This window comes from Penaeus monodon, chromosome 15, assembly GCF_015228065.2.
Source record: "Penaeus monodon isolate SGIC_2016 chromosome 15, NSTDA_Pmon_1, whole genome shotgun sequence".
NCBI lineage: Eukaryota > Metazoa > Arthropoda > Malacostraca > Decapoda > Penaeidae > Penaeus > Penaeus monodon.
The window spans coordinates 17,258,629-17,258,863 of NC_051400.1; the positions used below are offsets into that span (position 1 = coordinate 17,258,629).

Below are 235 nucleotides of genomic sequence, written 5' to 3' on the forward strand. Positions count from 1 at the left end.
AATCATAAAAAATATACAAATTTGACGAAGAATAGGACGGGGAGCTAATTCGTGATGTTCCGCCAGATAAACATTCTTAAACAGCGTGTTTTATCACCGTGAGCAACGCTTAAAAAGTGTTACAGAAGACAAAGCGCGCGGGCAAATTGTAGTCCTAAGGAATAATGAAATCTAAAAGACTGTTTTTTCCTCTACTTTGTGTTGTATTGGATAACGGGGCTATTGTAACACACAG

The 235-nt window shown here is 37.9% G+C and overlaps 1 protein-coding gene across 2 annotated transcripts in view; it reads left to right on the forward strand.

Moving 5' to 3' along the window:
* Positions 1–235, forward strand: part of LOC119581794 (oplophorus-luciferin 2-monooxygenase non-catalytic subunit-like) — a gene marked incomplete at its 5' end in the record, with an annotated part of 10,354 nt that overhangs the window by 7,580 nt on the left and 2,539 nt on the right.